Source organism: Caretta caretta, chromosome 4 (genome assembly GCF_965140235.1).
Source record: "Caretta caretta isolate rCarCar2 chromosome 4, rCarCar1.hap1, whole genome shotgun sequence".
Classification (NCBI taxonomy): Eukaryota; Metazoa; Chordata; order Testudines; family Cheloniidae; genus Caretta; species Caretta caretta.
This window is the reverse complement of record NC_134209.1, coordinates 30,041,230-30,068,185: the sequence shown is the minus strand read 5'-3', so window position 1 is coordinate 30,068,185 and position 26,956 is coordinate 30,041,230. Positions and strand designations below refer to the sequence as shown.

At 43.0% G+C, this 26,956-nt stretch overlaps 1 long non-coding RNA gene across 1 annotated transcript; it reads left to right on the top strand.

Moving 5' to 3' along the window:
• The first annotated feature begins 6,516 nt into the window (after positions 1-6,516).
• LOC142071739 (uncharacterized) lies at positions 6,517-22,985 on the top strand. Its single transcript, XR_012667928.1, has 3 exons — positions 6,517-6,636; positions 7,988-8,085; positions 22,690-22,985. It is a non-coding gene; the product is annotated as an uncharacterized LOC142071739 (long non-coding RNA).
• The last annotated feature ends 3,971 nt before the right edge of the window (positions 22,986-26,956 follow it).

The following is a 26,956-nucleotide window of genomic DNA, read 5'->3' as shown; positions in this document are numbered from 1 at the left end:
GGTGGAACGCGTAGGGAGGCGCGCGCGCCACAAGGTGGGTAGGATGGGGGGGAGCGCCCAAGCCCCGCCTCCTTCGCTCGGGACACGCCCCCTTGAGCCGAGCGCGCGCGCAGGAATCCTCCCCCCGAAAGGCCGAGCGCGCAGCGGCTGCAGCAACCTGAGCAGCTGCTCAGGCTGCCCAGCCCTGCAGTCCCTGCAGAGGGGCGGGGCCTGGCTCCCTTGCCTGGCTGGGTTGGGGGGGGGAGAGAGCTGCGTCCCCAGCCCCTGCTGCAGAGCAGTGACCCAGGGCAGGCCCTTGAGAGCGAGGCACACCTAAAGGGGGGTTCCCTGGGCACTAAATGGTCCAGCCCATAGGGGCACTGGGGCATGGCATGGCCCACCCAGTAGGATGTGGGGCGTGCTGCATATGCCCAGTCCTTTGGGACGGGAGAAGGTTGCATGGGCCAGACCATGAGGGTGCTGTGACCCAGCCTTTGGGACACATGGTTGCTGGGGATGGATCTGACTCTTTGCAAGCCCAGAGCCCATTCCTCACCCTTCCCTGAGTCAGCTCAAGAATTGTTGCCACCAGTGTGACTTGCATGCCCAGTTACCGGTGGGTCTCAAGCCTCATCTTGAAGTCATAGGCATGGGAACTAGGGGTGCTGGGGGGTGATGCTACTGCAGCACCCCTGAGGTCCCAGCTGCTGGCCCCATGTGCCTAGGGCTTTGCTCCTGGCCTCAGCTAGGGGGGGTGGTGGTGGTGGTAAGGGAGCTGGCTGGCTTTCTGCACCCCCACTATGAAAAATGTTCCAATGCCACTGTTTGAAGTGCACTCAGTCACCTGGCCTCAGCATATTCCGTTTATTCAGATTGCAAGAGTGCCCAGGAGCCCCACTTATGGATCCGTTATGGATCTAGCCTCATTGTGCTAGGCACTGCATAAACACAGAACAAAAAGATGGTCTCTGCCCTAGAGAGCTTGCTCCAGGAGGAAGACCGTAGTTGACAATATCACTCTTCTGGCACAGTGGAACTCTCTACAGTAAGGGTAAAACTCATCTGTTCAGGAGACGCTAGCCGAAAGGGCTAAGTCAACCCTTGGATGCATGAGCAGGGGAAACTCAAGTAGGTGTAGAGAGTTTATTTTACCTCTGTATTTGGTCCTCGGGCCACCATATTGGAATGTTATGTCCGGTTCTGGTGTCCACAATTCAAGAAGTATGTTGATAATTCAAAGAAGAGCCACAAGAATGACTATTCGAAAGCATGCCTTATAGTGTTTGACCCAAGAAGCTCAATCTATTTATCTTAACAAAGAGAAGGTTAAGGGATAACTTGAACACAGTCTACAAATACCTATACAAGGAACAAATATTTGATAATGGGCTGTTCGACCTAGCAGAGAAGGTTATAACAAGATTCAATGGCTGGAAGTTGAAGCTAGACAAATTCAAAGTGGAAATAAGGTGTAAATTTTTAACAGTGACAATAGTTAACCATTGGAACAATTTACCAAGGGTTGTGGTAGATTCTCCATCACTGGCAATTTTTGAATCAGATCCCCCCCCCAACCCGCAGATATACTGTAGTTCAGAGGAATTGTTTTGGGGGAGTTCTATGGATTGTGTTTTACAGGAGGTCAGACTATTACAATGGTCCCTTCTGGCCTTGGAATCTATGAATCTATTGAAAGCTGGAATGAAAGAGTTTTAGCTCCCTTTCACTGTTTTTCTTTTAGAGACAGTATCACAGACATCATTTTCAATGTCCATAATATAAAATAGTTTCATATTAGACTGGCAGATTGCCACTACAATAGTGTAAAATATTCATAAGGGCATACAAAGATATTTTACATTAGTGTGTTTTCCCCCCTCCCTGTTTGTTTCAGACATTTTGCATGATTATTTTAAGGAAAATGGGTCAAACTCAATTGGATGTGAATATTTTTGCATGTTCTCAATATGAAAATACAGATTTATTGCTCATTGTGGGTCTGTCAGATTCATATATACCTCTGTGAAATTCTTGGGACAAAATGTGAAATCTGAATAGTTCTGTTGACACCTATTTCAATATTTCCAGTCTCATTCTAATTTTACATTGGAATTTGCCAAACATTTTACGTAGGCTCCAAAATCACTTTGTCACCCACAAAACCATCACTTTTGCAACTTTGTAGCCCTGGAAAAATAATTCATGCCACCAAAAGTGCTTCAGATGTCATGTGATGATATTTTACACATCATTGTATTGCCTCTCAGCACAATGCCCCAGATCCTCAAAGGTATTTTGGCTCTAACTTTGCTTTCATGTTATGCCATCCTTATAGCCAGCCACACACAGTTATCTCATGGGGAAAGGGATTCTGTGGGATCAGATGGCGAGAGCTTATGATGCTTTAATTCTGCTGCCCGCGCTATATAGCTCTCAGGTTCCACCGCTTTCATCCTCACTATGCTATGCAAAAGAGGGGGTGATGGATACATCTCTTTGTGTACGTTTACAAACCTGTAAATTGGATTTCAAATCTTTCTCTTTAGGTGGTGAGACGCAGCACACCTGTGATGCTGTCGACAGTGTCATGTATGAGGAATAATTTTACATTATGTGAAGTATGAATTATTAATTAAATCCACCTGTTAAGTCCACAGGTTGAAACTCACACAGGTACAGAGGACCCATGCAAGGCCCTCAGCACTACTTGTGTCTCACATTGCCCCTCTGTGATTGCCCTTCTGCAAAGTGATGCCTCTGAACCCCAGCATACTATAAAGGGGAGTTCCAGGAGGGCTTGAAATAGGCTGGCACAGAGCAAGAGGCTGTAGAAGGGGCTATGCTGCATGAATACATGCTGCCACCCAAAAAATTTAGGGACCACAGTATGCCTTTAAGGCCTGATCCAAAACTCATCGAAGTTAATAGATAGATTCCTACTGATCCTTGTGGGCTTTGGGCCAGACCCTTACTGTAGTCCCATGGCCTGTCCATGGGTTGAGGAGGCTGCATTGTGCATCTCCACCAATCTCCACAAAAGAATGAGGCTGAATGTCCCCTCAAGGAATAACTTAACACAGTGGAAGCACACTGAGGGATTCAAAAAGAGGCAAAAACTCCAAGTAGTTTGCTATTGTGAATTCTCCAAGGAAACCGTAGCTTGTTGTACCTACCACACAGGTACACTGAGGGGTGGATTAACTTAAATGTTGAGTTAGAAATGCTTAACTCTTTGTCAGAGAAGACCTGAAGTGAGGAACACAAAAAACACACAGGAAAGGAAAAGAAGATGAGGAACAAAGGAGATGAGACAATACAGTTAATGACAGTTAAAATAACACACAGCTTCAATTTTTATGTTAACGGATAGTCTGTTTTTTGTATTGTGGCTAAAGAACTTCACTGATTTGGCAATACGTTTTCCCCAAAAAGTATGTGAAGAGGGAGATGTGGAGACTGATTTATTGTCCTGTGGGGGTGCAACCAGTACATGAATTTTAGGTGCCAAACACAAGCCTCATTCCTGGTGTTGTTGAAATCATTGGGAGTTTAACTACTGGCTTTGCTAGGAGCAGGAGCAAGTTCAATGTGGAACAATTTCATAAAATAAGACTGTTTGAAAGGTTTCATAATGTATTTGTAGGAACAACTGATCAAACTGGCAAAGCAAGGGTTAATTTGGCTTCAGTCATGCTGCTTGAAGAAGAAGGCTTTTCTCTGGGAATACCTGGCAAAGGGATGGGGGTGAATAAAGTGTATTTGCAGAAATGTGAGAGGAGGCCATCTGGTGCTCAGGGACGTCTTCCATAATCTTATCACAAACCCAGAATAAACTAACCTTGGTGAAAAGAATATTAAGCTTGTGTTTTCCAAAGAGACAGTGAGTGCATCTAGGTGAGACGTTGTTACTTATCTGCCTCTGAAAGAGCACTATAAACCCTATGTTCATAAGAAATAAGTTTTGATCAACCGTGTTGAGAACATGTTACAAATGTATAGAGAGAGCTGGGAATAGGGTAAGATAAAGACTTTGAGTTAGTCACAGTCAGAAAATAGTCGAAGAGCTACATGACAGAGCTTCCAGTCTCTCTCCAGCTGGTTTACAGCAGAAAACAGCCAGTCACCAATGAGTCAACTGCGTCAATGGGAGGTTGTATATATGAAGATGTGGATATCTTCTTGTAACAAAAGAAAGCTACCTTGAATTCAGAAAAATACTGGATGAATTTCTGAAGAATCCAGTAGCAGCCTGTAGGACTGACAGTGTTAAAAGTAAAAAGAAAAGGAGTACTTGTGGCACCTTAGAGACTAACCAATTTATTTGAGCATGAGCTTTCGTGAGCTACAGCTCACTTCATCGGATGCATACCGTGGAAACTGCAGCAGACATTATATACACACAGAGAATATGAAACAATACCTCCTCCCACCCCACTGTCCTGCTGGTAATAGCTTATCTAAAGTGATCATCAAGTTGGGCCATTTCCAGCACAAATCCAGGTTTTCTCACCCTCCACCCCCCCCACAAATTCACTCTCCTGCTGGTGATAGCCCATCCAAAGTGACAACTCTCTACACAATGTGCATGATAATCAAGTTGGGCCATTTCCTGCACAAATCCAGGTTCTCTCACCCCCCCACCCCCATACACACACAAACTCACTCTCCTGCTGGTAATAGCTCATCCAAACTGACCACGCTGTAGCTTACGAAAGCTCATGCTCAAATAAATTGGTTAGTCTCTAAGGTGCCACAAGTCCTCCTTTTCTTTTTGCGAATACAGACTAACACGGCTGTTACTCTGAAACCAGTGTTAAAAGTAGAATGTAGTACACCTCTACCCCAACATAACACTATCCTCAGGAGCCAAAAAATCTTACCGCATTATAGGTGAAACCGCGTTATATTGAACTTGCTTTGACGCACTGGAGCGCGCAGCCCTGTCCTCCCCTTCCCCCCGGAGCACTGCTTTACCATGTTATATCCGAATTCGTGTTGTATCAGGTCGCATTATCTCGGGGTAGAGGTGTATGTCTTATCTACAGACTCCAGAATATTATGTCTTGAATTATTTGTCTGAAACAACATTAGTTAAGTGTATTGTAAGGTGTTTTAAGGTAGTAATGTCAGGCTTGCAATAACATTCCTGGAAAGTTTAAGACTATTTAGCCTGAATTTCAAGAGACTGTTTTTGCCCTTACAAGCTGAACCTTGAGGAATAGTCATTTTCACCAGATTTATGCAGATCTCTGGGATTTGTTTTCCCTCAACTTGTGCTTAATTTTAAGTCAGTTGAAGTCAGTTTGACATGCTTAAATGCATTGCTGAATAGGGATCAGAGTTAGGAAGCTGTAAAAGGGCCATCTCCCAGATCTGATAGTTTTGTACCTAGACTTTCTGTTTAGATACTTGGCTTTTCAGCAGCATACACACTAGTGACAAGTGTGCTCTTTAATTGCTAGTAATATGTCCCTTTATTACGTAGCTATATAGGCTATAAGAAGTAGGCAGAATTTCAGTGAGTTATTACCTAGTTTCAGGAATAATGTATGCAGTTACACATTAGAGCTACAAATACTACATTAGAGACTCAAGCATCCAAGTATCGTGTACACAAACACTTGCAAATTAATCTGGAGGTTCATGCACACAAATGAGGAAAATATTATGTAACATTATCAAAGGTAAGGCAGACATTTTTTTTATCACACAAAAACAATATAGCTTCATGACAGCTGTAAAAATTTCCTCGTATTTCAGATCACTGTATCCAAAAGTGAATGAAAATATTTTTTTTTGGAGTATGTTTTGCTTTTATATTGCATACCTCCTTGAAAAAAACAAACAAACAAAAAATATACTGACATGATCAGCTGAGATGTCTGTGCACGCACACACACACCCCCCCCACACACACACCCACCAACCCCTGTGTGCCACATCCTGAAAATGGATCTGCTCAGGTCTATCCCTGCATCTGCATGGATTCAATTTCCACACTTTTTCTTTTATCTCGCATGGCCTTTTGTAAAACCTCTCAATTTTCAGTACATGACAAGCCAGTTCTTAATTGTTTTCATAAAACAACTTCACGATAAGATAAATCCACCTTTGGTCATGCGGCCCCCAACAAAACCCTGCTCAGTTCTTCAATGTCACCTTCAGCAGGAGAAAAAATAGGCTTGTGCCTTTTATACATCATTAAAAAGGCTTAAAGTGTTATAATTTAAAAAAAAAGGGGTGGGTGGGTTTTTGCTTACTTGTTATAACCTTAAAAATCCGAAATAGGGCCCGGTCAAGATATAAGGCAATATAGGCCAGTGCTCAGAGTCCCAGCTTTTGGATTCATGTGATTACATCAAAATGTCATTTCTCCTGTTAAAAAAAAAAAAGTTGGTAGTCCTCTTGGCTGTGGAAAAATACTTGAAAGCATGACCTGAGTGTAATCCCAGCAATGATGTCTGCCCAAGTCTGCAGACACCTAAAACAATAGCTCTAAACTGCCTTATGCTCCTCACAGGCGTGTAAACCGCAAGACACAATGTTCAGGGGAGATGAGGAGTCTGCCATCTCCACCAGCTGAGAACTCTGTGTGTGGTGGGAGGAGAGTGAACCTGGCCTGATGTCCACCTAAGCAGATAGCCTCTTGCTGTTGGGGTGAGTATTGGGGATCCCACTGCTGTCCCTCAGGGAAAGGGGATCCATGGTACTGCCACGGATGCTCATGAGGGGAAGGAAGCCCCTGTTGCCACTTTTGGTGAGGAGGAGGAGGATGCCTCAAATCACAGCCTCTCTGGGCAGGAAAGTCAGGTTGCCGCTGTCAATCCAAGTAGGGCTGGAGCTACGAAGCTGGTGTGGAGCCACCAGAGGCCCTGTATTGTGGCATGCCTGCGGCCCCAAAATCCCTTAATCTAGCCCTGCCTGGGAGGCTAGTTGGCAGTTACAATCTCTCAATTTTATCATGTGTATCATGATATTTGGAATTTTTCCTAGAGCTCAGACTACTGAAATAATCAGGTTAGTCCCTGATAAACTCATCTTGCTTTCTAAATAAGTTTCTAGCCCTCATGGCTATGAAGAAAAGATTGAAAATGTGAACCCCAAACGCTCCGACACCAGAAGGCAAATAAAAAGAACCCAAGATTTATTATTTCTTTAATCTCATTATTTTCAAGGCAGTCTCATGATTTTGAATGGGTGAGGGCTGGCTTATGATTTTTAAATACTTGAGGTTGAGTATGTTGAATTATGACACCAAAAGAAAGAAGAGAGTTAAAGCCGAATAACTGAGCGGCGAAGGGATTTTTACTCAGACTATGTAAAGCTGCATTTTGTTTATTTTTGCTCACACGTATTAATTCAAATGCCTGATTAACACTTGGCAGAAACAATATGTTTGTTTTTACTATAACACCCCTCTCCCTTCAGTTAAGAGGAGATCTCACAATACGCATCTCATGAAACCCCCAAGAAGTGCTCCAGCAAAACCAGGGAAGAACAGACTTGACACTCCAGTTAGTTCTAATTAAAACAAAAACAAAAAACAAAACAAAAACCCCTTTCAGGATGTCTTTATAAACATAGAGAAGCAAAAAAAATTATACCAATGCAAGGCACCTTTAATTCCCAACTTAAGTCTTGTATTAAATGTGTGCAGGTTTTTTTAATAAACATATGGGAGCGAAAAACTCCGGAAAATGCCCAGGTTCCTTTATAGGGACTTTTAATGGAGTTCACGTCTGTTCACTCTGTCTGCTGTGCATTCCAGCCTACGTCACTTTCCTGTTCATGTTCTCTGTGGTTCAGTTCTTTATTGCTCATGTACACAGCAGGCTAAGTGTCCCTTTTTTGGTGTGGTTACACACTATCTGGGAAGGTAGGATGCAAACAACAAATGAGATGGTAGCTGAATATAGACCCCTAGGGAGAGCCCCATAAACATGGTGAGGACTGGGAAAGACTTGGTCTTGAGGTGGATTTTTGAGGTGAACTTTTGTTACCCTTGAAGGGATGGAATTTTGGTTTAACGGGAGGGCCAACCAATGAGAGAGAAAGACTACCGACCAGAGGGGAAATTGAGGCACTGCCACGTCATGTCAGCGAGAGGTAAGATACCTTCTCACCATGCCTCTGGATACTACCACAACACACATAACAAGAAACTAAAGGAGTACTTGTGGCACCTTAGAGACTAACCAATTTATTTGAGCATGAGCTTTCGTGAGCTACAGCTCACTTCATCAGATGTATACCGTGGAAACTGCAGCAGACTTTATATATACACAGAGAATATGTATATATGTGTTTCATATTCTCTGTGTATATATAAAGTCTGCTGCAGTTTCCACGGTATACATCTGATGAAGTGAGCTGTAGCTCACGAAAGCTCATGCTCAAATAAATTGGTTAGTCTCTAAGGTGCCACAAGTACTCCTTTTCTTTTTGCGAATACAGACTAACACGGCTGTTACTCTGAAACAAGAAACTAGTAGCTGCTGCTAGAGGATGAGTCAATTCATAGTAAAGAATCCAGATTAGCACTCAATTATTCAAACAGAAGGTGGTTTCCTAGCCTGCTTCTTGTGGTCTCTGCTTTTCTAGTCTGACCTACAAGTTCTTTCAATTAGTTTATCAACAATTTCATTGATGATATCCTGTTCAAGCATGATTTAGTGGCTATCTGTTCAAAGACTACATTAATGTCTCTTTGGCTGGATGTATGCTACAAAATTTTGAGGCATATGAGGTTATATCGTGTTGCTATTTTTCTTCCGTTTCCCATCTTATCTTCTAAAAAAACAACAAGGAGTCCAGTGGCAGCTTAAAGACTAACAAACATCTATCTATATATAAAAGACATTCTCTAGAATGCCTGCATCTGTAATTTTCACTCCATGCATCTGAAGAAGTGGTTTTTTATCCATGAAATCTTATGCCCAAATAAATCTGTTGGTCTTTAAGGTGCCACCGGTCTCCTTGTTTTTTTAGAAGATAAGATCGGAAACAGACTCCTTGTTGTTTTTGTGGATATAGACTAACACGGCTACCCCCTGATACTTGACATCTTATCTTCTGGTTTTATAGTTTTCTTTACACAGTGCCAATTTCAAGAGATACAGATGGCAGTAGTATTCCTGCCAGTTTCAGGTGCAGAATTTCATAATTGAATAATGTGTGCCTGCTCAGCTGAGCAAAGTTACTCGGGTGTCTTTCCCCTTGAGGAATTTCATCCCTCCTTTCCAGCTAAGAAGCAGCACCGCTTAGGAAAGCAATATTCCCTCTGCCGGAGAGACACAATCCCTCTCCTATCTATCTCATAACTTAGCTGGCAACGCTGGAATTAATCCTTATGCTGAACCTGCTGTTTCTTTATGGTTGATAGCCTTTTGTTACCAGTTACACAGAGCAGTTAGGCAGGGCACATCACAGAAAAGGGCATTATAAATAATGGTTAGAAGTGGGAAAGATCTGTTGCTGCTATTGAGAAAGGATGGTCCTGTGTTAAAGAACTGGCCTGGGACTCAGAAGATCTGGGTTTTGTTCCTAGCTGCCACACAGACTTTGTGTGTCTTTGGGCAAGTCACTCTCTCTCTCTTTGTGCCTCAATTCCCAATCTTCTGCTTGTATGTTCTAACTCTTTCTGCCATGCTTTGTCTGTCTCACCTATTTAGAATGTAAGCACCTGAGGTCAGGAACGGTTTCTTATTATGAACTCAGAGCTGTGGATCACTGGTTTTGGCTAGGGTCTCTTGCTGCTAATATAATGCAAATAATAAGCAGTATTTGTTCATCAAATCCATCCCACCTTTCCATCCTCATCATGCAGGATATAGTCCCCAGACAGAGGACGTATCAGTAATTAAACTGGTACGCCATTCTGTCTGAGTTTTCTTTTGTCCTTATAGTCTCTCAGGAGAAAAATATTTCTTTAGCAGAACTCGTTTCCTAGCAACATGGGAACTATTTTATTGGCAGCTATTAAACAGGTAGGAGTATATCACAGAGCTTGTAAACTGCTTGTATTAAATTGCTAGAAAATAAACTAATAATTTATTAACAATAATTTATGTCCAATAGTTTCTTGGTGACTTTCAATATTAAATTCAGACACATTTGAGTTGGAAAGTAAAGACAAACCCATACCCAGTTTTTTGTCCACTAGCACCCAAAGGTATTTTTGTGCAACATTATTAACTATCGGTTTCCTCCTGCTTAAGTTTCACACTTACATACAAAGTGTGTTAAGAGATTACTCGGAGCACATACTTATTACAAAAAAATTTTACTTTGACCAAACTCATACTGTATTAAATATATAAATTTTGGCCCCAAATTTAAAATCTCAGTTACAGTTGGGGAAGGGAGTGGGAAAATCATAGAATCATAGAATATCAGGGTTGGAAGGGAGGACCTCAGGAGGTCATCTAGTCCAACCCCCTGCTCAAAGCAGGACCAATCCCTAATTAAATCATCCCAGCCAGAGCTTTGTCAAGCCTGACCTTAAAAACTTTTAAGGAAGGAGATTCTACCACCTCCCTAGGTAACGCATTCCAGTGTTTCACCACCCTCCTAGTGAAAAAGTGTTTCCTAATATCCAACCTAAACCTCCCCCCCTGCAACTTGAGACCATTACTCCTTGTCCTGTCATCTTCTACCACTGAGAATAGTCTAGAACCATATTCTTTGGAACCACCTCTCAGGTAGTTGAAAGCAGCTATCAAATCCCCCCTCATTCTTCTCTTCTGCAGACTAAACAATCCCAGTTCCCTCAGCCTCTCCTCATAAGTCATGTGTTCCAGACCCCTAATCATTTTTGTTACCCTTCGCTGGACTCTCTCCAATTTATCCACATCCTTCTTGTAGTGTGGGGCCCAAAACTGGACACACTACTCCAGATGAGGCCTCACCAATGTCGAATAGAGGGGAACGATCACGTCCCTCGATCTGCTGGGTATGCCCCTACTTATACATCCCAAAATGCCATTGGCATTCTTGGCAACAAGGGCACACTGTTGACTCATATCCAGCTTCTCGTCCACTGTCACCCCTAGGTCCTTTTCCGCAGAACTGCTGCCTAGCCATTCGGTCCCTGGTCTGTAGCGGTGCATTGGATTCTTCCGTCCTAAGTGCAGGACCCTGCACTTATCCTTGTTGAACCTCATCAGATTTCTTTTGGCCCAAACCTCCAATTTGTCTAGGTCCCTCTGTATCCTATCCCTACCTGCCACCGTATCTACCACTCCTCCTAGTTTAGTATCATCCGCAAATTTGCTGAGAGTGCAATCCACACCATCCTCCAGATCATTTATGAAGATATTGAACAAAACCGGCCCCAGGACCGACCGTTGGGGCACTCCACTTGATACCGGTTGCCAACTAGACATGGAGCCATTGATCACTACCCGTTGAGCCCGACAATCTAGCCAGCTTTCTACCCACCTTATTGTGCATTCATCCAGCCCATACTTCTTTAACTTGCTGAAAGAATACTGTGGGAGACCGTGTCGAAAGCTTTGCTAAAGTCAAGAAACAATACATCCACTGCTTTCCCTTCATCCACAGAACCAGTAATCTCATCATAGAAGGCGATTAGATTAGTCAGGCATGACCTTCCCTTGGTGAATCCATGCTGACTGTTCCTGATCACTTTCCTCTCATGTAAGTGCTTCAGGATAGATTCCTTGAGGACCTGCTCCATGATTTTTCCGGGGACTGAGGTGAGGCTGACTGGCCTGTAGTTCCCAGGATCCTCCTTCTTCTCTTTTTTAAAGATGGGCACTACATTAGCCTTTTTCCAGTCATCCGGGACTTCCCCCATTCACCACGAGTTTTCAAAGATAATGGCCAATGGCTCTGCAATCACAGCCGCCAATTCCTTTAGCACTCTCGGATGCAATGCATCCAGCCCCATGGACTTGTGCACGTCCAGCTTTTCTAAATAGTCCCTAACCACCTCTTTCTCCACAGAGGGCTGGCCACCTACTCCCCATGCTGTGTTGCCCAGCGCAGCAGTCTGGGAGCTGACCTTGTTCGTGAAGACAGAGGCAAAGAAAGCATTGAGTACATTAGCTTTTTCCACATCCTCTGTCACTAGGTTGCCTCCCTCATTCAGTAAGGGGCCCACACTTTCCTTGGCTTTCTTCTTGTTGCCAACATACCTGAAGAAACCCTTCTTGTTACTCTTATCTTGCTAGCTGCAGCTCAAGGTGTGATTTGGCCCTCCTGATTTCATTCCTACATGCCCGAGCAATATTTTTATACTCTTCCCTGGTCATCTGTCCAACCTTCCACTTCTTGTAAGCTTCTTTTTTATGTTTAAGATCCGCAAGGATTTCACCGTTAAGCCAAGCTGGTCTCCTGCCATATTTACTATTCTTTCGACACATCGGGATGGTTTGTCCCTGTAATCTCAATAGGGATTCCTTGAAATATAGCCGGCTCTCCTGGACTCCTTTCCCCCTCATGTTATTCCCCCAGGGGATCCTACCCATCAGTTCCCTGAGGGAGTCGAAGTCTGCTTTCGTGAAGTCCAGGGTCCATATTCTGCTACTTACCTTTCTTCCCTGTGTCAGGATCCTGAACTCGACCAACTCATGGTCACTGCCTCCCAGATTCCCATCCACTTTTGCTTCCCCTACTAATTCTTCCCGGTTTGTGAGCAGCAGGTCAAGAAAAGCTCCCTCCCTAGTTGGCTCCTCCACCACTTGCACCAGAAAATTGTCCCCTACATTTTCCAAAAACTTCCTGGATTGTGTATGCACCGCTGTAGTGCTCTCCCAGCAGATATCAGGATGATTAAAGTCGCACATGAGAACCAGGGCGTGCGATCTAGTAGCTGTCCTCCAGATTCTGATGAACTGCTGTCTTTTAATTTCCACTGCTCTATCAGTGAAATATTATCTTTGGTCTCTGATGTGTCTGCAAACTAGCGATCATGGACTGTGCCTAGAACACAGGAATTGTCTTATCAGCTCAGGCCAGTGGTCTGTCTAGGTCTGTCTCCAACGTTGGCCAGTACTAGCTGCTTCAGAGGAAGGTCCAAGAAACCCTGGAGTAATCCTCCCCTAGGGAAAGCTTTTTCCTGACTCCCATTAATTAGGGGTTGGTTTATGCCCTGAAGCACACTTTGCTACAGCAGATATTTAACCCAGTTGACCTTGTCCATGCCAGTAGGCCAACAGTCCGCAATACGAGTTTGAGGGAAAAGGGGTGCTGGGTTAATATTCAGAGTCAAACATGGCAGCTTCTGTAGTGGACACATATAACCATCTGTTATATTTGGACCTTCCATACCAAAAAATTATTGCTCACACAGTGAAGAATTTGCAACTGCATAGGCTGCACAGTGTACTACAGAAATCCAGAATTATGGTTTGAAAACTAGGCACTGGAGAGCACTCATAAAAAAAAATGAATTAGTTGGCTATGCTAGTCCTTGAGGAGACTTATTTTTAAAGCTCAATCAGCAGTCATTCCTTCTGGAACCTCACCTTTACTGCTTGCCATTATTTTGACATACTTGAGCCTTTTTTTTTTAAATCCTGTAAAAATAATCTTACACACAATTTGCATGTCTTTTTATGGTGTTGTAACTGTTTGCAGAGAAATTATTAATGGTGTGCTGATCATAGAATGCAGGAGTAACTACTTGTTGTGAAAACTGAAGCAGCAGTTGTCTCCCCCGAAGAGAAGAAAAAGAAAAACAAGAATTCCAGAACACCTGAAACTGCAGCCAGGGGTTCACCAGAGTTCAGTCCCCCTTTGCCTTTAAGTCATGCTCACAAAGATCCACACCAGAAGTGCTGCAAACCTTTTCTTTGGGCGAATGCTAGGGGGAAAGTCCCAAAAGACAGGTATGCTGTCATTTTCCAGGCTGTCCACCAAATGAAGGCTTAGCAGGATGGATGAATAGATACATGTGTATGTTTACAAAATATGTGTCCTGCAGTCTCCTAAGTGTTAACTAAACGTACAAGTTTGCTGATGTTGGTACTGAATAGTTCTCAGGGAGAGGTCACAGTTACCAGATTTAAAAGGAAAATATGACTAGTCTGAGAAGTTGGAGCTCTGGGGCCGGCTGGAGCATTGCATTGCATCCTAGGAAATGTCAGGGTTTTTAATATCAATTCCTTGACTCATAAAGCCTGAATCTGAGTGTTAATTAAGTAGTCAGAACCCATGGAGACCCTATCCCTCCCCAAACAACCTCCCCACCCCCAATTACTGGCAGTTGTCTTCTAAGGGAGAGGCCCAGCAGCCAGCAATTGCCCCTCCCCCCGGCAGTCGCAGTCCTATCCCCTTTTTGGGTGTCTTCAGGAGGATTCTCCTACATTCTCTCTCCATTGAGGGATGGGGGATTGGCACATCGCCCTCCTCTCTGTCTTGCAGGGGCATCTGGAGACTTATCTCTTGTTGGTCTCTGTCTCTGGAGGTGGAGGGGTGTGCAGCTTCCTGCCTTCCTTAGGGCCCCCTCCCCATGTGTCCCTATCCTGCAATAAACCCCTGTGTGCTCCCTGCACATTCTGCAAAGTCACACCCCCACAAAAATGTATCCATCCTTCCACTCCCCCATTATTGCAGTATATTTCATGCAATAACAAGCCCTTAAAAGGCCAGGGTCCTGAGCAGAGATGGTGCCCTGCAACCAAATTCCCTACCTTAGCTGTTGTTCTCTTGCATGAACAATCAGCCTCCTAAGGACCTTACCCACCCATAGGATGCATAAAAAATATAAAGAATAAAAAAAAAACCACACATTTCTGGCAGGCAAAACATCTCTCTCTCTCTCATCCTGGGACATTGGCCAGGACTCTTTTTTGTACAAAGTCAGGACTGTTTTAGGAAAACCAAGAGGGCTGGCGACTCAGCAAAGAAGCAAACATTTACAAAATTTGCATTACTCAAGCCAGTGGGAAAGACAAGCTCTTTTTTTAATATCAGAAGCTGCCAAAACAGATCTCAGTTCTACACCCATCAAGTCAGATCCTTAGCTGGTGTAAATTAGTGCAGTTTAAATAACATTTATTTAGATTATATCAATTTAGACTACCTGAGGCTCTGGCCCAATTAGTTGAATTGGTGCGGTATCAAGTCCAGAGAAGGTAATATTCAGAATGAGATCACTGCATCATCATCTCAGTAAACATTGCTCCAATTTTTATATTTGGTTGTGGGAATGTTGTCTTAATTTCACTGGAATCACTGCTTATTTACACTGGTGGGTGTGAGAGGACAGGCAGGTGAACAGTATTTCTTCTTCTTCTTCTTCTTCATTAGTCTCAGATCAGACACGGCCGTTTCCTCTGAGTCATTTTCCGCTGATGCATGGACAGGCTTCCCAAAACAGAAGTGGGCTGCTTCAGCAAATGAGGGGAAATAACCCTCATGCAAAACACTGATGAGAGGTGTGCTGCCACCATGTACCTGGGTCTGACCTTTGAAAGGCAGAGTGCCACAATCATTTCTCCATTTTGGATGTAGTCCAGAAAGCAAGAGTGACCACAAAACTCTGTCAGGGTCAGACTCAGTGCAGCTCACAGGGGGGTTGTAAAGGTAGCCAATGAGCCTCCAGTGAGAAAAGAACCACAAAAGGCTGCTGGCACCCCCAGTTAGCAAGATCTGCCACTTCAACTTTGATTAAAGCCAGGAAAGCTTAGGGCTGAATACCAGGGACAAGGGATTTATTTAAGGTCAGGCACACAGCATCAATAATCACTTTTGAAAATGCTGGTTTAAAATGGTGTCCCATATAACTTAATACAGGGAAAGAGTTTCCATATTAACCCTACCCCAGAGGCAATTAAATAAGCCACTCAAGGAATCTGACTGCACCTTTTGCACCTAGGGCCATACATGCAATTATTCTGTGCCAAAGGCTGTGGTGATGACAGAAAATCACAAGCTGATAAATGCAATGTGCTGGTATATTTTATATATGAAGGGACTCTGGTGTACACAAATCCCTCTCTGGAGCCTGGGAACACAGACAATTGAATGAGCCAGAGAAGAATCTGACCATTTCCTTTGCAACAAGGGTCAAATATACAATTACTTTGTGAATTATTTAAGAATAAAACTGTTAAATTCTGCAGTCAGCCAACATATCTCATAGTAGCCTAACGTTTCTAAGAGCATACAGGCAGGCCCATGTGGTTCAGAAAGAAAAAGCTTTTATACAGTCTAAAATTCATTGATCCAGTTTTCTTCTTACCTCTCCACACATACACTGCTGCATCTCCTTGAAAGATTTAAAATCGTAATGGCCTAAATTCTGCAAACCCTCCTGCTGATTATGGAATAGAAACAATCCCAGGCGACCAATCACAGCTAATCAAAACACTTCAGATTTTGAATAGAGAGTACTGAATACTCCCTCAGTGAACTGTTCATAGTTAGCTCCTACAACTTAAAAAACCCACACTGGGTAGATATGAATAATGAGGAAGTATGAGGAACTCTCAATCCACTCAGACATTCCATGAGCAGAAAAAGATGCTGAATTAATCAAGGAAATTATTTACTCTGCTGTAATAGTGAAAAACATTTATAGGGCCTTCTTTTTGTGACCACATATGCAATTTGCCTAATTGCTCACTAACTGCACAATTTGCTCACATAAGTGCCCCAAAGTGTGGTAACTTCATGACACAAAATTTGTATACCCAAAAAGAAGGCCCTTTATAAATTTAATATAAAACATATATGTGCCATTATTACCACAATGTTCAATGACAGTAATAAACCTTTTAATCATATTTTTGCCTAATTCTAAACCTCATACCACTTCAATAGCTTTGTTGGAATATTGTTTTGGTTTGCTTAGTGACTAATAAGACTGCAGAAGAAAAATGGCTTCCTGCTTTCCTTTTTGGCAAAAAATGGAATCCCACAGTAATGAAAATCTTTGATGTAATGGAGAGTTTGCCATTTAAATCAACTAATAAAATATTTTCTGTTTTTCTTCTCTTGAACTTTGCCCATATGAACTGTCAGGCATCCTATCTTTTCTGTTAGAGATTAGTGTACAGTTTCTTGTTTTATTTCCTGTATTCAGTTGCTTTATTTTGTAACTCCCATTGCACACTACTTCATCTTCCCTTGTATTTTTCTGCAGAAAAAAACCCAGTAGAATATTATAAATGGAAATACGGTAAGTGAGTGATTGCATCTATGTACTTAATTGAGTGTGTAGTTGATAATGGAGAGACAAGGTGGGTGAGGTAATATCTTTTATTGGGCCAGTTTCTGTTTGTGAGAGAGACAAGCTTTCGAGCTACACAGAGCATCAAGCTCTGTCAAGACTAGAATTTAAAGTTGTGTTGTTAGAATATTAGCTAACGTTCTAATTAACACGCTTGACAAGTCTAGTGTAGACAGGGTAGTGTAGATTTTAACATGTGCTAAGCTGGCTGAGTTAAAGCCTAGGCATTCCCATAGGCTTTACATGTCCAGCTTAGCATGTAGGAAAGGCAGTGTGCCTCTTCACATGTATTAGCCGACATGTTCGAACAACACACTTTTAGATCCTCGTCTAAACAAGGCCTTAGGACAGTGGAGAACAACCTGCGGCCCGCGGGACACACACGGCCTGTCAGGGTAATCCGCTGGCAGGCTGCGAGACAGTTTGTTTACATTGACCATCCACAGGCACGGCTGCCCACAGCTCCCAGTGGCTGCGGTTCGCCGTTCCCAGCCAATGGGAGCTGCGGGCAGCCGTGCCTGTGGATGGCCAATGTAAACAAACTGTCTCGCGGCCCGCCCGCGGAGTGCCCTGACGGGCTGCAGGTTGCCCACCACTGCCTTATGGGCTACCTGAGGTATCTGGAGTGAATCCACATGGGAATAAGCTATTCCTATATAAGGCACCTTTATTCTGGTATAACTGCTGTCATGCAGCAGGATTATACCACTTTAATTATCCTGGGACAGTTAACGTTGTACAACTTTTGTGTTTAGATAACCTCCACGTCTTTTTCTGGTAGCGTAAACTGCTGTAATCCAAAGTACCACTGGGTGGAAGTAGTGCTTGTGTTTGCTGCTTACTTTCCTGCACTAACAATGAAAATACCATTATGTGCATGACCTTTGGTAAACTCATTTTATTGTGAGAGAGGCTTCTGCCAGGCAGATTTCATCACACGCTCTGCTTTCATCAAGGACTGATCTCTGGGAACAAAGCGTTTCCAGAGCTGTGTGGCACTAGGAAGCACTGCACATGGAGAGATTGAGGGCAGCACGTGGTCCTCAAGACAAGAATTCTATTTGCAAGCGCTCTGGCAACTGAGCTGAATGTAATCAGAGTTGATTCCCATCGGTATCCTTTGAGGTGAAATGCCAAAAGAAACATTCTGTGTTCTTTGTTTTAAATCAGTAAATTAGGTGTTGAGCTAAATTCTAGCGTGGAGCTGAATGTTTTGAATTACCACTGGAACAGAGACAGTGAGGTGTCTGGCTACGAGAAAAGAGTGAGTGTAGGAGAAATATTTTCTTTAGCTGGCATGCCATTCACATTTTCCAGTGCCGCTGTGGTCAATGTCTTCATATTCTCTCTTGAGAATTTAGCACTTGTCTAATAACCCACTCGGGGGTTCAAGTATTATATTTCACTATATTCCTCGTGTATGTAAAACTGCTTTATACTTGCCTGGGCTTACTTGAATTTGCCATTGTGTTGTCTGCTTACTCAGTTCTGTTAAGTCCTTCTGGAGTTCTCATGCGATAACTTGGGCTGCACCTACAGGACCCACCCAAGGTAGACTTCATCTGCAGTTGGAGCGGAGGGTGCGATTCCCAGCGTGAGTAGCCGCACTCACGCTAGCTCTCATCACGCCGGCGCATTATACAGAGGAGTGTGGCAGGTGTAGCCCGGGGGCAGGGGTGGCACAGGCTAACCACCGATTCTGTATCAACAGCAGCCAGGTGCGTTTGTACGTGGCACAGCCAGTCAGCGCTCTGGCTCACTGCTTGCCCTGCTACCATAGTCACGCTTCTGTTTTTAGCACGCTTACGACTGACAGCGAGCGCGAGCATGTCTACGTGAGCTGGGAATCACACCCCTAGCTCCAAATGTGGACGTAGCATCAGCCTGTGAACTCTTCAGAGAAGAGAGTGTGTTTGTGTATACAGTGCTTAGCGCCCACTCCCGCATTGGAGGGCCTTTAGGCACTACCACAATACAAATATTTAATAATGATGCATTGGTGCAGCTGAGTGTGCAATGGGGGAATCACACACACCAATGGCCATTTCGTGCTCTTCAGTGTCCATTTGGTTTGCCCATTTGCCTGTTGGCATGACCATACCCAGGCTGAAATTGCAACACTTATGTGATGCTGTCCATTTCTATGGGACATCCAGACACATTAGGTACGTCCTTTTAGCTTCTGACAAACTGACAGTGCAGCTCTTGGCGTCACAAAGTTTGCAGTGAGTATGCGTGACTGGGGTTCCAGGGAAGCCAACTGAGGTCACTCAGTTCGGGTGAACTGCAAAAAATGGGGCAAACAATCCCCAAAGCTGGTGGATATTCCAATACTTAGATTTACCAAGCCAGCACAAAACAGCTTCTATAATACCTCACTGGTTCCCCACAAGCCAACAACACAATTCCCTTAAAAAGAAAAGGAGGACTTGTGGCACCTTAGAGACTAACCAATTTATTTGAGCATGAGCTTTCGTGAGCTACAGCTCACTTCATCGGATGCATCACCGAAGGATCAGACACATTACCTCCCAGGTCAATGCATATTCCAGATCTTATCCAAATACATGCTTACAGCCAATTCTTATTAGCTAAACTAAAATTTATTGAAAAATAAAAGGGAGTATTGGTTAAAAGATCAGTATACATACAGACATGAGCACAATTCTTGAGATTCAGATTCATAGCAGAGATGGTGAGCTCTGTAGTTGCAAAAAGTTCTTTCATAATTAGTCCATGGGTTATAGACCAATTTTCATATTCAAGCTTAAGACTGGGATCTCAGCCTTACAACTTAAGCTTCGCCTGCATGAAGCATCAAGCCAGTTGAGATGACAGGATCAGGACCCAAGGGTCTTTTATACAGTTTTCTAGCAGCCACTTGATCATACAGTCCTGGGTGAACAACAGGCTTTTGATGTAACTTTCTGTTTCCTAAACCTCACCGGTAATTAACTATATGGATTAACATAAGATAATTTATCCATTAAGCAGTTTATCACAAACTTTAAAGAGACATATAGACAATGACATTATTGCACCCAAGATTCATCTAAATGTTCATATTCCTTTTTGATCTCTGAATCAATAGCTATAGTGACAGTCAGGAACTGTCTGTTTACTTGGCTAGCATCTAAGATATAAGTAAACACACACAATTAGGATCACCTCTTATTCTCTAACAATACAGGTTTGCACTTCGAAGTTCTAGCCTATCTAGCATGGAATGGCCTTAAATACCATTCACATACTTTCAAACATGTCTCAAAGGTTATCTTTGGGTTATTTATCCTGCAAGCTGCTTAACCCTTTCTGGCCATGTGCCACACTTTGTATGAAGCTCCGTTGCAATTCTACAGCAGTGGTAGCAACAATGATCTGCATCGTTATATTTTAGTTAGACAAGTCACAGTATGGAAGCCTCAAAGCTTGACAAGTAGCCAGTTTAGCAACTGTAGTAACTAAATGAGAAAGTAAATATGAGCGTTCCAAAGCTGGTCATAAAAGCATGTGTTTGCAAATCCTTCTCCTACCTGTATCTATCTAATCTAAAGATTTTATACAGCCACCCATCATCATAGTATCTGAGTGCCTTCTATGTAAAATCAATAGCAATTGCAAAGTCCCTAGTGGACTTCATAGAGTCTCTGGCACTTCTCCCCTTTTTGGGGTCAGTTGCACCTGCACAGGCAAAACTACTTATAATGCCAGTTTGCATTCAAACATCGGATTTATGTTGGCTTTCTTTGAAAATTTTGCCTGTAGTATTTAATATAAATGCTCTGTTCTGGGCTATTCCGTTTTTAAAAACTAATTGACCTTTATAAGTGTACAAGGGATAGTCTGTGTTCCTGAGTCACAAGTAGGGCCCAGAAAAGCGAAGAAGACTATGAATTTACTTGGCACTTATTCTCCAAAGCTTCAAGAGCTTGACCACAGGGAGGCTGCTCCCATTCTCTCCCTCCCTTCTGGTTGCAGCATGGGGAGGTACTAGACGTAGCCATTCAAGCTGGTCTCGGTCAGTAACTGCCTCTCCCAGTCTATCCATGAAAGTGTTGTCTGCTGATGCGCCACAAAGCCCATTATTACATCAGCAAAGGAGATGTCAGGGATCAGTGTGTGTGCCAACACGGGGTAGCCTTACATTTCTCTCAGGCTTGGAGTGACATGCATCCCCTAAAGTAAACCAAAGAAGGCTCCAGGATCAGGAACAACACTGCCTGTGTGGTGCTCTATTTGTGGATTAGTGTGTGAGTAAGCAACAAACACAAATATTCATTGCAAAGAGACAAAACAGGTAGCTGGTGTCACACTGAAGAGGGATCCGTTCCCTGCATTAGCAGTTTACTCAGTGGGAAGTTCAAACGCAGTTGCAGCAGGGCCGTGAAGCCCTATATTTATTAACTGTTTACATCTTCTCTAAAAATCCTCACAGGAAGGCTGTGGGGGTGTTGAAATGAGCCGGTTAAGGGGTCAGTGGCTTTGTGATCTACAGATTTCTTGCATCCCCAAGCTTCAGCTGCAAGTTTACTCCATAATTTACACTCAGTTGATTATTACTTCCTTTATCCCTTATGATGGTCAAATGAAAAGTTAATTTAAATAATTCTTGTGGGCCATTTTGTAGGAGTGATGCTCAGGGCTGAGACTAAGAGGGAGTTGGGTTGGTGGAAACACTTCTGATATTATCAACATTGGGGGTAATTTAAAAACTAAATGAAAAATAGGTCAATTTCAAGCCCTGCAAAATGAAATCAACAAACATTTAAAAATATTTCATGACCTTATTTCAGAGTAGCAGCCGTGTTAGTCTGTATTCGCAAAAAGAAAAGGAGTACTTGTGGCACCTTAGAGACTAACCAATCATTTGGGCATAAGCTTTTGTGAGCTACAGCTCACTTCATCGGATGCATTCATTGGAAAATACAGTGAGGAGATTTATATACACACAGAACATGAAAAAATGGGTGTTATCATACACACTGTAAGGAGAGTGAGCACTTAAGATGAGCTATTACCAGCGGGGGTGGGGGGGGGGAGAGAAAACCTTTTGTAGTGATAATCAAGGTGGGTCATTGCCAGCAGTTAACAGGAACGTCTGAGGAGCAGTGGGGGGGGGGGGGGGCGGAGGTGGGAATAAACATGGGGAAACCTTAATTATTTTTGTTTTCATTTTTCAACTGGCTCTGTTGACCTGCAATAGGGCAGGGCAGTGAGTCAAGTCAAACTACAGGATCCTATATCCAAGTCAAGCTACACTCTCCATTCACTCTCACGGAGAATTGTTTATACTTGTTCTTTTGTTTTCTTTAATTTAAAATTAGTCATCTAGTCTGAAAGGGCCTGATCCAAAGCTCATTGAAACCAATGGAATGGACTCCCATTGACTTCAGTTGGCTTTGGATCACGGCCATATGACAGGTTTTGCTTTATGTGCATGGAAAATGTAAGAGTAAAATTGAAACAGGTGTTGGAGACTTTGTTCATTCTGCTCTTTTTGATCTCTTCAGAATCGAATAATCCAAAACTGACGGCAAGACTGACAAATGCAACTCAGTTAATTCCTGGAGCAGGTTTTCCATTTACATTTAATTCTTCCACTTAATGCACTGCAAGTAAATGCCCAGGTGGAATGGGTTTTCCTGGCTAACGATCTCTTATGTTATAGGTGAACAGGAAGCAAAAGAGGATAGTTTGCGTCTGTTTCTGACATGTCTGTGTAAGTGAACTGCATCCACTGATCTACCATGGAATATGATTTTCACAGAAAGAGGACAGTAAAATCTGTCTTACAAGCAAGCTGTTATAAAGTGTAAGTGCTGGTTACTACATCCCACAGTCAATATACACAACAGCGGTCACTATTTTTTATACGACTACTATCTATTATCATTATATTGTTAATATTAATTAAGAGATTGGGACCAGGCAGTCGCTGCTCCAAAGAGTTTAGAGTCTAAATAGACAAAGGGTGGGAGGGGATCTGAGGCACAGGGAGGAGAAACGTCTTGCCCTGGTCACACAGGCTACATCTACACTGCAATAGAAGACCTGTGGCATGGCCACAGCTGGGGGAGGGTCTCAGAGCACAGGCCCGAATGTCTACACTGCTATTTTTAAACCTGTGGCCTAAGGCAGCTGTGAGATTCAGTGTCGTGAGTTTTGTATCCGAGTGCAGCCCTCACAGAACTAAGACAGAACTCAGGTCACCTGACTCCCAGCATAGTGTCCTGTCCACTAGAGTCTAGACTAATCTGCCTTTTAACAGTTCTTCAGCCTTTTAAAAGTGGATTAAGTGCTTGTGAAAAGTGCCAGATTGCTGGCACTGGGAAATAGAGTCCTCTGTCCACAGAACCAGGTGCTGAATGGATACTGGCCTCCTTTGCCTATACACACATCCATGTGCACCAAAATAAGCTTGTTTTAACTGAAAATTCAAGCCAAGTGGGAAGAAAGTATGTCCTGGCTTGTAACTTACTGCAGGTAAGGGGATATAAGAAGTTCCAGTGTGAATATTTTATATTGATTGATAGAAAAATGTACAATGACATAAAATAAGAGGCATAATTACAAGAGAGTAGAGTTAAGGCTGAGGTTTGAACTTCAATCTTGCATTTCCGGACCTGAGTGCCTGAGTTCTCAACCTTAGTTTCATTATTAGCCCTTGTTTTTAGGGTTACTCCCTTGTTAGTTAATTTTAGAGAGTCTTTTGTACAAGGGAAGAAATGGGAACGAATCACACAGTTTAGATGCTTTTGCCTTTTACATGTTTTCATAGTTTCTCTTGTTAACAAATTATTTGCATTTATTAAGATGTCAATCTTCTCCTAGCTGGCCCTGCAGCAAAATCCTAAGCAATGGCTGGAGTGAGCCTCCCTCACCTGCTCCTCTTCTACCAGTCTGAAATGGGATAAGGGTGGACGTTGCTGTAGCCACTTCTCTGCCTCTGCTCAGAAACTGGTGGATCGGTGTGTGGATGAGTGCACCTTCCCCAACTTACTCCTGACCTTAAAGGAACGATGGCCCAGTGGTTAGAGTACTAGCCTGGCACTCAGGAGGATGCAGATTTGTGTTCTGCTCTCCTACAGACTTCCTGTGCAGACCTGGGCAAGTTCCTCTGGGCCCCAGATCCCCAAACTGCAAAATGGGGATCATATTTCCTCCTCATAGGATGAAGTATATTAGAAATTGTGGGCAATCAGACACTACAATAATGAAGGTCTTATAAGATACAGACATACCTGCCCCCTAAGCCCTACAATATGGGAACAAGCAGAGAGCCCCCTCCCCCCAAATAGGTGAGCTGTTCTGCACACGAATGGCTCCAGCCCCCCGAATCCTGCCTCCTGTATCTGATGGAAACTTAGGCTGCATGTGGGGATTCCCCAGTGGCAAAATGGGCTGTACTTTTCTTTGTGTGTTTAGGAACAAACTGACGCATGCTGGTATCATCTACCATCGTATATATTTTAATAGGTCCCTGCTAATGGGGGCCAAAAAAGAGTGACTTCGGAGGGAAATTCTTCATCTTCTCACTGTTCAATGGAGGAACAAAACAGGGCTAAATTACTGTCAGGAATTCTATTTAACTGTCATAAATAATACAAACTAAATTATGTCTGACTTTCTCAGAGTGTGTTTTTCCATTAATCATGGCATGAATGAGGGAACAGATGGACTGATAGAGTGACTGACTGATCACACTAGTTTTGAAGCCTTTCTTTCAATTTTTTATTAATTCTTCTAAACTTTTTCAGTATGCTTTTATTTTTACACAAGATTATTGTGGCTCCCTCTGGTGGCCAGAATAACACCTCTACATGGACAAACATGGGTGTCATTTGAAATTGCTAGCCTTGCTATAGAAAATGTTCAACAGGTGACCTGAACACCTGTGGATTTTATGTTTTCATTGCTGTACAAACCACTCATTCATGACATTTTTGTGGTCACAGGGCAGATGCTGCAGAACTTGCTTTGCTGACAAGGCGTTTGTGCCAGGAAAGGGGACAGACAAACCTGCTTCTCCTTGAAGACACCCCTTGGTGTCATGCTTTAACTCTGCGGCCAACTATCACTGTTGAAAGCAGGCTGATCCCATCAGTACAGAGTAAGTTTTCTGGTCTGCTCTTAAAGATCCAGTGTGCCATTTTGAGTGGAAATTGAAACTTCAAAACCAGCTAAATTGCAAATGCTGTTCCTAGCTCTGCTTTTAAATTTAAGACAAGGGAGGCAAGTTGTCTGCACCCTGCTCAGACCAACCATGAAGAAAAAGCTACTGCACATGACAGAGGATAAAATGAGAGTTCTAGCAGCTGTTGCCCCTGCCCCCACAACATTGTAGGGTTGTTTAATAATATACATTTTATTTCATGAACAGTGTGACCCTTTCTCCTCAAAGTCAGCATATGTCTTAAAATCTTCACTTCACCTCTGTTCAACAGCAAATTGTTTAGGGTCCTGATTTTCACTTGGTCAAGCAGTTAACTTCTTTCAGGGTTGAAAGGTTTTACATTTACCATTGTCCTCTGTCTTCTGAAGTGCCTTCCAATCTCCTTGATTTGGTGGATTTCAACTATAATGGTCTCTCACAGCCTGGCCACTGACTGCCTTTGAGGTCTTGAGCAAGTCACTTAACATCTGTAAAATGAGGATAATACTTACCTGCGTTGGGGGGGGGCAGGGTTGGGATTATTTAGTGTTTGCAAAGTACTTTGAAGATGAAAGTACTAAATAATATTACCACCTAGTGCTTATATAGTGCTTTTCATCAGATAATCTCAAATGCTTTACAAAGGAGGTCAATAGCATTCACTCCATTTTACAGATGGGGAAACTGAGGCATAGGGATGGGGAGTGACTTGCCCAGGGTTATCCAGCAGGTGAGTGGGAGAGCCAGAAATAGAATTCAGGTCTTCTGAGTCCCAGGCCAGTATGCTGTCCAAAGTGCTAAGACACTGGAAGGAGGGGAAACAGAGGGATGGGGTAATACCACAAATGATTTAAATTATTACATTGATTAAATTTAAAAAGTTAATTAAATTAAAAGGGTTTGATTGACAGCTCTGCCAACATCATGCTCGGTCCAGCTAAGTGGAGTGGAGGCCAAATCTGAGCCATCCCAATTTTGTTAGCTAAATCTTCGAAAAATAGTGTTAGAAAAATGACTGATGAAAAAAATATCAAATTGAAACTGATCTCAGATGGAGTGTTAGCTGTGTGGATATGGTTACCCCATATATATGCATACTTATTAATAACCAGTCATTGCTCCTACTTGTAATGCAAATCCCTCAAGAGAGCTGGTTAAAAATATCCAGATGGATAAAATAGCCAACAACATGAATGGGAGTGGTATTCTATTTTACCTGAGAACACCCAAAATTGGGGTTTATATTAAATATAAGTTGCGCCTTAAGGAGATTTCAGTACATTTTTCTCTCTCTCTCTTCATAGCATTAGAGGCTGAAAGGATGTTTGAATCCAAAAGATTGAATAAGATTGACCTTGAAAACAAGACTGCTCAGCAAACTGAGTCTGACCTGAAGGGCAAGAGAATTGGTGCAAGAAGGCCACTTCCACCCTTCTGATGGCCTCATGCTAGGCCCAGATCTTTGAAGCTCTGGCTCTAGTCTCACTCAGGCCTCTTACTCAGTTAGAACTCCAGTCAGTGCAAATTGTGGCCTGACTTTACGCCATTGTAACAGATCATCGCCAGCAAAAACTGACCTTCAGAAAAATTCTGCTGTAAGGACTTCAAGTTTTGGCCCGTTACTT